Here is a 12,686-nt window from a genome sequence, read left to right on the forward strand (position 1 = left end):
AAGAAGATGAGAAGCGAAACATCTTCAAAGAAAATTTGTTTTTCTTTATTAAATTAGTCCCTGTCCTAATGTTTCCTTTAATTGTATTCATTTTATGTATTCAATTCATGCTTATACTTATATATATTATCTAATATGTACTCGGCAAAATAAATAAAATAAAATAATTTTTTTAAAAAAACAAAACCAGAAAGCCCAGTTCCGTCTTGAAAAAGCACCTTTAGGATTGTATGGTGTAAAGTAATACATGAAAAGGACATTTCCTTGAAAAAGAATTTTCAATTCAATCCTTGGAAATGTAGGCTTCTGGGAAATAGCTATTTATCTTTTAGGCTCAAAAATAGTGCCTGGATAAACTACCAAACTACAACTGTATTCCCAGGCGAGCTGCTTTCCAGCGGGAGAGAGAAGCATGGAAACGCAGAAGCCCAAACTCAAGACTCTTCTCAGAACCAGGTCGGCAAAAGGCTGCGTTCGCACAACCGGCTTCCCTCCTTGGCTAGTAAACCCCGTTTACTCAGCGAACCTAAACCCTGAGGAGGCTGCCTTCACACAAGACCAGGCCCGACCCTCGCTCTCCGGGGGGCCCCCTCCGCGCTCTCCCTTGACCTCGCACTTCTCCTTTCTGACCGGCAGGCGGCGGGCCGAGCGGGTGGCTTCCCGGTCCTCCAGGCTGCCGGCAGCGATTGCGCCTCACCTGGCCCAGCGCGGCGACTCTTGTCTGCGGGGCGGCCGTTGCCTTCCCTCCTCGAAGCCTTGCGGGGGTGACCCACATTCCCAGAGGCGCCCCCGGGACTCTCGCCGTTCTGAAAAAAATCTCGCCTGGACGGTGGGCTGGCACTGTGGTGGGCTTGAGGAGAGGGTGAGTAAGCGGCTGGGGCTGGGGTAGTAGGGTCCCTTTGCCTTCATATTTCCCGCCCCCCCCATTTCTTGTTGCAGCTGCGGAAATACCTTTATCCTGGATCCCCGACCCTTGGCATAACCCCCCACCCCTTTTAAACCTTGCCCTTCTTTTCCTTTGCATCTCAGCGCTGCGTCGAAATGATGCGCGTATTATTATTGCAGCGGGCAGCGCAAGCTTAATTCATTCCCCCCACCCCAAGGCTGCGTTGCTTACATTGTGGAGGGGGGGGGCTGCTGCTGCTGCTGGTGGTAGTGTTGATCACGGGCGAGTGGGGAGAGGGGGGAGTCTTTAAACCCCAGCGCTGGTCGCCTAGCGACCGGCGATCAATTAATCATCAGGAACGGCGCGAGCTCCCGGGGCGCACACGGTTACCCCGCTGACCGGTTCCACCATCTGGACCTCCGAGCCCGCAAAAGGGGGGGAGGAGGAGGAGGAGGTGGGGGGCGGCGGCGGCATTGCGGTTATTGATTGTGGGCTTTGGGGGGCAATCCGTCGTTTCTGCACGGGCCCGCTGTGGCCGAGTGGTTTTCCCTAGTCGATTCCGGGGATATTGGCGGATTCACCCTGGCTGTGGTTTAAGGGGGGGCGGGGGCGAGGGCGAGGGATTCCACACTCTGCCTTCCAAAAGTCACCCCTGCCGTTTAGCAAAGGGGGGAAAGAGGCGCCCCAGGAAGGTGAGTACGGAAAGAAAATGGACTTTTCATTATTATTAGTATTAGTATTAGTATTATTTACTTCATTCATTAAGCATGAAACTCAGTCAACTGAACATTCAAAAATGCATCACAAATACCATTGGAGCTAATGGTTTATTATTATTATTATTATTGTTGTTATTATTATTTGCAGGTGTGTGTGTTTTTTTTAAATTTAATTCACAGGTTGGGTTTCTGGGGCACTGTCAGAGCTGACCATTTTAGGAAGGTGATCCTACTCCAGGTGCTTTAACCTGGCAGAAAATCCCCCCCCCACCTTTCAATGCAAAGTGTTGCTGGATAAGCTGTTGGATCCTAGGACGGTGCTAGGGTTGTGGCGCAAACATTTTCCTCCTGTCCAGGGGAGGTTAGGGTGTCATGAATACGTTTTTGTCATTTATTATTGATCGCCTCTTGATTCTGATGTGGGGTTGTGAAACAAATAACCGTGACGCTTAAGCGCCACAAAATAAAATAGGAATTAAAAAAAAAGAGCAGATCTGACTTAAAAACCCATCTGGAGCAAAGAACAGAGTATTGCAGAGAAGTGGGACAGGAAGAACAATGAAGCAAGTGGGTTTAAGGTGCTCTCTGGAGTCCTGACTTCATTTGTTTCAACCAATTTTTAAAAGGCCAACTTTCGTGTTCAAAGGAGAGTAATTTTTTTTCTTCCTCTTCCTTCTGTTTCTCATGAGAGAAAAAGAGACACCCTTTGCATAACATTCTTTAGGACAAAGGAAATTTATGTTGTACCAGTACACTGAATAGGTTCTAAGACTAACAGATCTGGGGTGCAAAAATCTAGATTACCAATAGATGGCAGCAAAATAAATGTCTCCTGGATTTTACATCTCAGATACAGTTCTAATCAAACCATAGTTTGATACAAAAGTCTGTAGAGATTCTCAGTCATCCAGGTCATGGTTGTCCCAAAGGTGCTTTTTCAGGAGGCAACTGGGCTTTCTTGTTTTTTCTTTTGATGACGTGAACTGAAGAAGCTTCTTGGATGAGAAGTGAAACGTCTTAAAAAAAAAAAAAAACTAAGAAAGTCCAGTTGCCATCTGGAAAAAAAAAAACACCCTTGGGACATAGTTTGATACCATAGCTGATTCTGGAATGGCTATCTCAAGATTTCTGGGTGATTTGTTTATACAGTGGCTCTGAAGAGCTCACTAATTTCCTTTTGTTGTAGAACTGAAATGATGGCTGTGTTCTTACAATACATTTTTCTATAATGTAATCACGAGTTGCTCAGATGAGTAACATCCCATTTTAAGGATTGGCGTTGAACTATACAGGCACACTTAACCATAAATTAATCACATAGATTGGATTCACACAATATACCAAGAGTTCACAGTGCAGTAAGCCACTGTTTGCTAAACCATGAAAATGCTACAAGTCACAATTCATAAACTGCCCTGGCTGGTTTCACTCAATATCTTAAATCAAAATCAGTCAAATCCTGCATATGATTTAGCTCAGTGATGGCAAACCTTTTCAGCACCGAGTGCCGAAAAGAGAGTGCGTGTGTGCGTGCACCTGGACCGCAACATGGAACAGGAGCTGACCAGGGTACATGCACGCGCCTGAAAATGAACTTCCGGTTTCAGCTACTGAACTTTTGGGTTTAGCCAGCTAGTCTTCTGGGTTTCTGACCTGCATGCACACACAACGATCAGCTGGCCGGCGCGCATGCTCACACAAGAAAATGGAAGACCAGTTCTTCTAGGTTCTGGCACTGCCGCATGCAAAAAGACCAGCTGATCATCATGCGCGCATGCGCGCCAGTAACCCAAAAAAGGAATGGGTGACGCCGTGCGTGCCAGGCAACATGGCTCTGCGTACCACTTCAGGCACGCATGCCATAGGTTTGCCATCATGGACTTAGCTCAATGGTGTTCAATCAGCTAGAGTTCTAGGTAAGTTTTTGTAGAACTGCAGCTCAATCCTATGGCAATTTACTCATAATTAAGTCCCACCTTGGTCACAGTACAAATGTACATATCTACTCCTATGTATTTCAGTGGGATTTAACTCACAAATTAAACTTCAATGAGGTTGTAGGATTCTATGTAGAAGAAGAAGAAGAGGCAGAGCCTGGGGGTGGAGTTAAGAGAGTTATCAGTCTGGAATCCTTATGTTGCCACACTCCTTGAATTCCATTGACCCTTATTTAGCACCAATTTAGTGCTGATCAATATCTGACTATATTTTTTATGCAGAGGCTTGAGCAATAAATCTTCTGAACTAGAACTTCACATGTGATTCTGATTCCTTGTGCTTGACATTGGCCCCAAAGCAGTGCAAAATATATCTCTTTGCTTAACATCCCAATTTTGCTGTGCCTGTTTTTTCTCCTCTTTACAAACACAAAAGAAGAGAGTAGCCAATAGTGATCCCTGAGAAGATGTCAAGGCCTCCAGGGCCTCTGCTGGAACTCTGCATCCCGAAACAACAGCTGACTCGAGAACAGTTGTGGAGGGCAAAGTAATACCAATTGCAGCTTTACTCCCATTTGTTTCCTTTTCTCCATAATCCACTCCAGCACTAAGCATGAGCTGCAGAAATCCAGATGATTACCAGAGGTGGAAGCAAAAACTTACTTATGATATCAGAGCAAATAAAAATAAAAAAATAAAATAAAATAAAATAAATGGGGCGGCTAGAGAATGAACATATTAAGTTAATATACATTACCTAGATTTGCTATATATTCATTTAATCATTTAATATCAATCTACCAAATTTCACATAAAAATGTATCTTTGCTTGTAAAATACAAAATCTATGCCAAAAGGTATGGAGTCATTTTTTTTTTATTAGTAGAAAAATAACCTTTTCAAAAAGTGGTAAGGTACACTCTGTGCTATTTTAGGTAATGCGCTTTTCCAGTCTCTCAGTAGGATATAACCAAGATTCTTTGATTCTGGGATATAACCATGATAAATTTGGCATGTCTAACCTGGGAATGCATCTCCTTATGTACATCTCAATATTATTCTGAAATTAACCAGTTATTAACTAATATAGTTCACTGTGTTGAACTATGCTTACTGTATGACTGAGGATCTTTGCATTTCCTCTGCATTTGTTTTTAATAATTGCAATAAAATTACGTTGAGGAAACAAAGAGGAATGGAGAACTCTCTTTGCTGTCATCTGAGGATTATCCAGATGTTTGTGGCTCAGAGGCCACAGCCAGTCCTGCAGAATCAGATGTCAAGTAATACGCCCATAACAAACAGATTCCTCAAAGTAGGTTCCTCAAAAAATTGGTTTATTGGACGTATCATATGGGCATAGGCTGGTGAAAAACAACTCTGAATATTCCCGTGGTTTTCACCTAAATAAAAGTTTCTCCCTCTTCCCAAATAGTCAGTCACATGGTCCAATCCCTGTTCCATCTGGTTGCCAGGCGACATCGCTCCTCCTCTCTCTGGTCACCTGTGGGAATGTCCTTGGTTTCCAGGAGAAAGTATTTTGTTTTGACTACAACCCCCCCCCCTATCTCTATTCCCCCTTCCCTATCCCTCAGCTCCAGTGTGGCAACACTAAAGCCTCAAAATGGTTTGGTCAGGTCAGCTTCAGGGTTGACATCAGAATTGTCAAAGACATGGACTGAGGAATTGGCAGGAAGCAGGGTGCCAGGGAGTACTATACTTCTGGCTCCAAAGCTTCTACCTTCTTTCCATTTTAAGATGCTGTAAGCATTCCATTCTTAAATAATTTAGATTCCAGCATTAACCTCAATGGGAAATGAATGTAATTTACATTGCAGTTCTTTAAAACAGGGTACCAAGCTGTGTGGATTCTTTAATTATAACAATCTGATGTCCCCAGGAAAGATGTGGCTGCTCCTCTAACGGAGTTTTGACAGCTGCTTTCCCCACGCATCTATTGATGATGAGACCTTCAGAGTTTCTCTTAATCTGTGGGTGAAGATAGTGAAGAAATATTGCTTCCCAAACACCAATTAAATTATAACATCATTTTTGTTCTTTTTACAACCCTGTAATCCCTTAATTCGGCGTAGAGTCAGGGGCAACTGAATGGAGCTCAGCATTTACTGGCCAGATGCCCTTCCTGACTCCTATGTGGAGATCACAGCAGATATTTTCTCTTTGTGCCCTGCTACAGAAACATCTGTCACTGCCTGGGATAGAACTCTCAACCTTCTGAGTGAGAGGGGAGCATCTTCGCCTCTAGGCCACCACACCCCTTGAATTATGAATTATGTCAATTATAATGTCATTTATTTATTTATTTATAACATTTATGTCTATCTTTCAGCCAGCTGAGGGTGGTTCCCAGTCAAAAATCATTTTAAAACCTATAACATTAAAATTTATAAAATTAAAAGATTAAACATTAAAAGCAACACAACACTGGTGCCGGTCATGCTAATGTGCCATCATCTCATCTTCTCCCAACCCTTGGGGGAAAAGTAAGGTCTTCAAACTTTACAGAAAGCTAAAAAGATGGAGGCCTGATGAACTTCAGGGGACAGTGTTCCATAAGGCAGGCGCTGCCACTGAAAAAGCATGCTTCCTAGCCCTCATTCAATGGCAATATTTAGAGAAAGGGACTAGGAATGTGCTCACCTTATCTGATCTGGAAGGACTGGTAGATGTCCTTAGGGAAAGACAGTCTGGTAGGTATCCTAACCCTAAGTCATATTGGGCTTCAAAAGGTGATGATCTGCACCTTGAATTGCATCCGAAATGAAACCGGAAGCCAGTGCAGTTAGAAGTGTTACATGGGCAAACCTAGCCTTTCCCCCCCACCTCCCCCATTACTGTGTGCTCTGCTGTATTCTGGACCAGTTGAAGTTTCTGTATAGTCTTCAAGGGCAGCCCCATACAGAGCGCATTGCAGTTATCCAATTGGGTGGTGACCAAGGCATAAGTGAATGCGAGCAAGACCTCGATCTAGGAAACGATTCCATTGGGTACATCAAACAGATTTGTGCAAAGTTCACCTTAGCCACAGTTGCCTATGTTCCTTAGAGAAGCAATAGTTAAGCAACTATTAACTAGTTAGTATTAACTAACCTGGCAGTATCCAGATTATCTTGTTCTGCTCCATGTGTTTCGGTTGTGCTGATGGTGTGGCGTCCCCAAGCTTAAGTAGAGCAGTTGATGTGTAACAAAAGCTCCAGTGAGATAGAATGGAAGCAGCCTCCATCTAAGTTATGACAACACCAAATTTGAGATCCACTCAAAGGAGAATTTGTCTCCTCATGAGAAAGCAAGCAAAGCAAGAGCTTCTAAGAACAAGAATAATTTTTCCCCATCCTGTGAAAAATTACACATTTTGTAGCTCTTGATGGTAGAATTTATGAGCTGCTAAGTTTCCTTTTCAAAAAATTCAAAGGAGAAGGTGGAGGCGTTTAATGCCATGATAGATCATACATTTTTTCCCTAGTTCTAGGAGTGAATGAAAACTATACACACAAACACACATTCATCCATTTACCTGTAAGATGAGTCCACTGCTTGGTTTCTTGCCAAATCAATATTTGTCAAAGCAACCTGTTTTTCCCCAGAAGATGTCAAATTAAGGAAGGCTTATCTGTAGCATAACAAAATAAGGAACTAGCAGTTTACTATTAGCTTTTTCTGAAGTTTGTTGTCCTAAGTGAGTTGGCTTCTCCAAAGTCTATGGAGGATCACCTGCCCACAGTCCCATTGTGGGAGCTTTGCCCTTCCCCTTGTGACACAGGAGAACAAATCCATCAGGACAAGATTCAGTAATCCATCTGAAATCTGTTTCAATTTCAAATCTTTATTGTCAGTGCACAACATATGTACAATGAGATTGGTTGAGCTCCCTCAGTGCACCCCCCCCAACATAATACAACTCACAGTGAAGCAGAAAATCCCTAACCCAATAAATCATATTAACAAAATACCCAGTCCTATTACACCAATGTGAACATGTTACACGTTGCGCCAGCCCTGCAAGTCCATCGTACTACGTAGTTATGATGTTATTTCTCATCCAGGAGTCTGACAACTCACGGATCAAAACTATTCTTCAGCCTGTTTGTGCACCTGGCTATGCTTCTATATCTCCTTCCGGATGGTAGGAGGATTAAAAAGTGATGGCCTGGGTGAGAGTCGTCCCTGATAATTTTCCTCACTCTTCTAAGGCAGCAATCTCATCTAGTGGTATCAGGGGACAGCCCATGATGTTTTGTGCTGTACTCACCACCCTCTGTAATGTTTTTCTATCCTTTGTCTATCTAAAAGACAAAATGTCAGCGTTCCAGCGCTGACATATGAAAAGGGAGGAGAAGCTTGAACTTTTGCCTACTTAATTCCTTTGAAGATTCTGTTTCCTCGGAGATGGGAGGACATTCCTGTGATTTGACGGAGATGGGATGAGGAGAGTGGCTTGGAAGATAGCCAATGAGACGCAGAGAATTGGGGATCAGAAAGGGAGGGTTTGGGGGGGCCAAAGGTCAGTGCTGACCGCGAAAGAGCCAGGGACAGATCACTATGCTCAATAAAGAGAAAATTTCCTCAAAGATCGGCAGTTTGGAAATTCATTTATTTTGAGATAGCATCGAAACCTGACACAAAGGTCACTCTTTTGAAGACAGCAAAGTCCACATTTTGGACAGAGAGGGCCACTAGTTTGAAATTGGGCCATCTATATTAAAATTGAACAACCGAGGGGGCAGAACACAACACTACCTACAACACACTGTCTACAACACAGTCCTTTCAGCAATCTCAGGAAGGTCCCATATCCATTTGCATTCTAATTCAGGTGACATAGATACAGATAAAGCCCCAAGTGGCTTCAACAATTCTCAGAGAGCTAACAACCGACCTTACCAACAAAGTCCCTTAGGAACTTACATTCCCAATAATATTGCTCTTAGGGTCATTGAAAGTACCGTGTCCTCCCAAAAGATAATCCACATGTTTGTTTGTTTTTTTAATTGTTCAGTGCTATTTATTAAGGAAAGGCACAAGCTTTTTCGAAATGCATAGAAACATACATAGATATTTATTTATTTATAATTTATTTAATTATTTTAAATTTTAAATTGTTGTTTGTCTATGTTTTTAAATAGGCTGTACACCGCCCTGAGTCCTTCGGGAGAAGGGCGGTATAGAAATAAAATTATTATTATTATTATTATTATTATTATTATTATTATTATTATTCATTTTTCCCCCTTTTTTTAATTGAACTACAACTACAGATTTAAATCTAAAGCTGTCTGATTTTACAGACCAAGAGCCTGCAGTAAATAATGCTGCACCAGAGATCCAGAGAAGTATGTTTATTTGAATTATAAAGTCTGTTGAATGACAGGATACCTTTTCTTTATTGCTTGTGCCTGGGGAGTTGGCTGACAGATACAATAGGATTAGACAGCCAAGCTGCATTCTAGCTGCAAAATGCTAATGTGTTGCTACATAAGTTGGCTGATTTTTTTTTCTCTTTGTCACTTTTTTCAAAAACCTTCTGCTTATAGGAAAGCACTGCTTTTTTGCCTCGCTCCAGCTGGCAATTGGGAGTATCTTCAGTGCCTCATCTAAAAGTTGTGCAGATATTTGGCATTGTTCCTGCCTTTTGCTAAATATGGAATTTTAGTGGCCTTTCCAAATAGCATTGCTTACTCTTATCTATATGTGTCAAGGGCTGCTGTGGGATTGTACATCTCAAACTAGAGTAACACAGCTGAATGCGAAATGAGGGTGTTTGAGAGAGGTGGAATAATTTTGAAGTGGAATGATTTCTTGCTGCTTTCTTCTCCCCCCCTCCCCCAACCCCTCCGATTTCTGTTCTAGAATTAGGACAAACCACCTCCCTGAAATAAACAGAAGGGCATTATTGGTATGAATAAAATACTGGATTTCAGCTAGCATGCTTACTCCTTCCACCAATTGCTTTGTCCCTTGTGGTGGGGTGACATTGTCAAACAAAATATTGGGTTGTAGTTACATTTCTTAAAGAAAATATTTTTTTTTACTTTGTCAAATACGTATAAGATAACAGATATAAATATAAACATGATTATGAATACATGAAATGGATACAAATAAAAAGGGACATTAGGACAGGGACGGCAGGCACATTGGTGCTCTTATGCACGCCCCTTACAGACCTCTTAGGAAAGGGGTGAGGTCAACAGTAGACAGTCTAAGGTTAAAGTTTTGGGGGTTTGGGAAAGTAACCACAGAGTCAGGTAGTGCATTCCAAGCATTGACCACTCTGTTGCTGAAGTCGTATTTTCTGCAATCGAGTTTGGAGCTGTTTACCTTGAGTTTGTATCTATTATTTGCTCGTGTATTATTGCGGTTGAAGCTGAAGTAGTCATTGACAGGTAGGACGTTGTAGCAGATACTTTTGTGCACTACGCTTAGGTCAGACTAAGCGTAGTACTTAGGTCAGACTAATAGTAGAATAGTAGATCATAGTAGCTACATTTCTTAAAGAAAAGAGTAGAATAATACAGGTAGTCCTTGAGTTACGACCACAATTGAGCCCAAAATTTATGTTGCTAAGTGAAACATTTGTTAAGTGAGCTTGTCCCATTTTACGACTTTTCTTGCCTGTCACTGCGTTATTTTATTTCCCAGCTGAGCTTCATTATTTCTGGACTGTCAGACTCTCCGTAGCTTTGCCAACTTCTTATCAGTAAGCTACGTGTTTCCGCATCCACCCACATTCCTTCACTTGCTCTCACACTTTTTCCTTTGTTCTCTTGCCAGAGGTCCGGCTCACATAGCCGGCAAGAATTACTTTCAAACATGTAACAATTAACTTTTCTTAGATAGTGAGGTGTTTTATTTTCTTTATAACAAATAAATGAGTTTTATTAGAAACCTTCTTCGCGTTTCTTTTTGGAATATTGCAAACAAGGATCATCTCCTCCTCTAAACCAGGGTAATTAGTCCCAGAGCCAAACATGGGATTAATAAATGCCCTGACATCGCCACATTTATTAAGTGAATCACTGCAGTTCTTAAATTAGTAACCTGGTTGTTAAGTGAATCTGGTTTCCCCTTTGACTTTGCTTGTCGGAAGGTCACAAAAAGTAATCACGTGACCCCTCCAGGCCACTGCAACCGTCATAAATACGAATCAGTTGCCAAGTGCCTGAATTTTTGATCACGTGACCATGGGGATGCTGCAATGGTCATAAGTGTGAAAAATGGTGATAAGTCACTTTTTTCAGTGCCGCTGTAACTTTGAATGTCACTAAGTGAACTTTTGTTAGTCGAGGACCGCCTGTAGATAATTTCTTAAAGAAAATAGTAGAAAGTGGCATGGCGGTTGTAGCTTGAAGACCTGAAGAACCTAAACAAAGTGATGTTAGATGAAGCAAAGAGCCTGCCATGCATCTCAGAATCTGTCTAAGGGCATATTTTCGTTCCTGAGTACCCTGTTACTTATCTTGAATCTTGAGTCAGCTTTCATCAGTCTACCTCTCAGGTGTGTTTGGACTGGACAGCATATTTAGAGAAGGCTGACCTAGAAATTGTTTTTTTTTTTAACCTGCTTGCCCATGATCAGTCTATTAATTCTACACAATTTTCTGTTTCTGTTCATATAAGGGCAGTTTACAAATATTAAAAATTGCCTATGCAGTGTAGCAGTTAAGATGTTCAATTAGCAATAGTGATGTCATTTTCTAGTCCATATTGGGCCACAGAAATCCAATGGGACACTCTGGAAGACTTTTCTCAACACAACCTACCAGTCTACTCACAGGGCAAATAAGAGAGATGGAAGCACTGTTCACATTGTCTTAAGATTCTGAAGGAAATCTCAAGGGATATAAATTTATTTATTTAAAATTCACATTTCTGAGATCTCCCAACTTATTATTAATAGAATTGATCTAATAATCTGATGGATGGATACAAGTAGACGGCTCACCCTACCTACTTGTGTAGGATGGAGAGTCCAAGTGAAAGAATGAGGAATAGTCAAAATAAATTGAGAAGGATATGCAAATCAGTGGTGGATTTCTACCGGTTTGTCCCGGCCCTCCCATCCACCCCTGCTTATACCTACCTATATTTGTTTGTTTTTAGCCCAACTGATAGGTGCGGCAGAGCTGATTGCCACGGCTTAGCTGTTCTGAAATGCATTGTACTTGTGCGAAGCGAAGCAGTTGTTACATGGGTTGAAACCCACCACTGATGCAAATATTTTTTCTTATGGAGCAATCATCATCATCAGGCATCATCTTCCTGCCTTCTGCAAAGTCAGGGAAGGAGGGAATATGAAGAGGGCGGGATCTGTTGTTAATCTATCAACCACTCCCTATGTGAAATCCCTGCTTCGGAGCCCCAAGACAATTGGCAGAGCCAGTCTTATGGAAGGTAAGGAGGGTTGGAGCTGACCACACTCAGGGTAATGATGGGGTAAGATATTCTAAAGGGCAGGCACAATGGCAGAGAAGGTTCTTCTCCTGGGCCCACTAGCTGAAATACCTTGGCTGATGGGGCCCATATCTGTCATGGATTTGCCCCCAGATTCCTCTTTGGACACGAGTTTGGAGGAGGAGTTTGAGTCAGATGAGGAAAGAGCAAATCTGAGTGATGGCCTGTATGGGGCTTAGAGAATGCTAGCCTGATAGACTACTCTCAGCTGAGTCAAGTGGATGAGTGACAGGCTGAGGCTGAGCGAGGCGAGTCAACAAGTTGGCCAGGAGGCTCGAGGCGAGGACTGAGGAGCAGCTGCTGCCCGTTAGCAATGAGGAGGAGGTAGAGTCCACACTTCCTCCTGATCCAAAGACACGTTGGCCAGAGAGGAGGCAGGCACAATGCAGGGCAGCTAGACTACTTGTAAGGAGGCAACCTTGCCTCTTGTGAAGGGCTGCATTGGCGCCACCAACTTAATCATGCCCTGAGGACTTGAGCATTGCTGGAGCAATGTGTCCAGTTCCATGCCTTGTGTGCTAATGCCAGGTATCCTGATCCATTCGACTCATGGACTACTTTCCTGGACTTTGTGTGTGCCCATTGGACTTGGTTATTCAATGACTCTTGCCGTGCTGGAATCCAAACCTGTGCAACAAGGATGCTTTCTGAGGACCTGTTTGTCGGGGTTGA

General features: G+C 42.5%; 1 protein-coding gene across 9 annotated transcripts in view; it reads left to right on the forward strand.

Annotated features, from left to right (window-relative positions):
• Nucleotides 1–454: 454 nt before the first annotated feature.
• Nucleotides 455–12,686, forward strand: part of ELMOD1 (ELMO domain containing 1) — a 44,449-nt gene continuing 32,217 nt past the window's right edge. For 2 of the 9 annotated variants that reach the window (XM_087894648.1, XM_087894654.1), the window contains exon 1: nucleotides 455–862. The gene's annotated coding sequence lies outside the window, so the exon portion shown is untranslated. Of the gene's footprint in view, nucleotides 1,579–11,663; nucleotides 11,955–12,686 lie in introns of those variants that run through there. The other 7 variants (XM_087894651.1, XM_087894655.1, XM_087894653.1 and 4 more) reach the window with 5 other exon arrangements.

The sequence above is a fragment of the Pantherophis guttatus genome, chromosome 5 (genome assembly GCF_059756535.1).
Source record: "Pantherophis guttatus breed Tessera chromosome 5, ASM5975653v1, whole genome shotgun sequence".
NCBI lineage: Eukaryota > Metazoa > Chordata > Lepidosauria > Squamata > Colubridae > Pantherophis > Pantherophis guttatus.